Source organism: Chenopodium album, chromosome 21, assembly GCF_948465745.1.
Source record: "Chenopodium album chromosome 21, dcCheAlbu1.1, whole genome shotgun sequence".
In the NCBI taxonomy this organism is placed as follows: domain Eukaryota; kingdom Viridiplantae; phylum Streptophyta; class Magnoliopsida; order Caryophyllales; family Amaranthaceae; genus Chenopodium; species Chenopodium album.
Window position 1 is genome coordinate 39,486,232 of NC_137854.1, and position 1,390 is coordinate 39,487,621.

Here is a 1,390-nt window from a genome sequence, read left to right on the forward strand (position 1 = left end):
GGTGTCCATGACTTTATTATGGGCTATAATAGAGTCAATATGTTGGTCTCTACTCTCCATATGTTTTTGCATACTAGTCAGCATTGCCCTAATTTCTGATAAAGCAGGGTCAGAAGATGTAGTAGGGACTTGTGATGGGGGTTTCTGGTTAGCATGAGGGTGGTAATATTTTTGCTGTGGAGGGGGTGCTTGTTGTGGTTGTTGTGGAGGTGGAGGATTTTGAACATTAGTGCTACGGTAAGATAGGTAGGGATGGTTCCGGTAGCCAGGATTGTAGGTATTGGAGTATGGGTTATTTTGCTTATAAGTTTGGAAAGCATTAACTTGCTCCATTGAACTCCTGCAATCTTGTTCATAATGACCTACACTTCCACAATTTTCACAGAAAGCATCATTAGCATTATTAGAAACAGCAGAAACATTAGCAACAGAATTAGGATTATTAGTAGTAAGGCTATCTAATTTCTGACAAATAGAAGTAAGCTGAGCTTGCATAAGGGTTACTGAATCAACATGATGTTTGCCCTTATTAGCATAACCTCTAGTATTCCCATATTGGGAATTATGGATCGCCATATCTTCAATAACCTGACCTGCATCATCAACATTTAAATTCATAAATCTACCGCTAGCTGCGGAGTCTAAAATTGTCCTAGATGCATTTCCTAATCCATTGTAAAAAGCTTGAATTAGCTGCCACTTTGCCAAGTTGTGGTGGGGACACTCCCTCTGCAGATCCTTGAATCTTTCCCAAGCTTCATATAATGCTTCATCTGTCTCCTGGGCAAAATTCTGAATGGCACTTCTCAATAAAGCTGTTTTCCCTGCAGGGTAATATTTATTATAAAAATTTAAAGCAAGAGTCTCCCAGTTAGTAATACCAAGTGCAGCTCTATTCAAACCATTAAACCATAATTTAGCTTTTCCACATAAAGAAAAAGGAAAAAGAATCTCCCTAATTTGGTCCTGCGTTACCCCATTCTGCCTAATAGTATTGCAATATTGACAGAAGTCTGCAATGTGAAGATTAGGATCTTCACCCTTAGCTCCACTGAACTGCTTTCCTTCTATCATCGTTATGAACTGGGGCTTGATCTCGAACTGGACTCCCTCGAGATCAGGTGTAGGAGAAAGATGTGGAAAATCCGTCTGGGATGGCTGCGAATAATCGCTAAGCTTGCGAGGTGGAGGTGGTGGTGGTGTACCCATTTCTAGTTCTGAGTCAGAAGAGTGTTCCGAATCACTAGAATTAGGTAATAGGTTTCTAGGAATATCGTTACTCCCAGAACCTGCCAGGATCTGCCTATAAAAATTCTTTTGTCTATGAAACGAGCACTCGATCTCAGGATCGAATGGAATGTAACCTGATCTGGAACACCTGGGCATAAAC

General features: G+C 40.6%; 1 non-coding gene across 1 annotated transcript; it reads left to right on the plus strand.

Annotated features, from left to right (window-relative positions):
• The first annotated feature begins 706 nt into the window (after nt 1-706).
• LOC145603296 (small nucleolar RNA R71) lies at nt 707-813 on the plus strand. The gene has a single exon (XR_014104814.1). It is a non-coding gene; the product is annotated as a small nucleolar RNA R71 (small nucleolar RNA).
• Nucleotides 814-1,390: the final 577 nt, after the last annotated feature.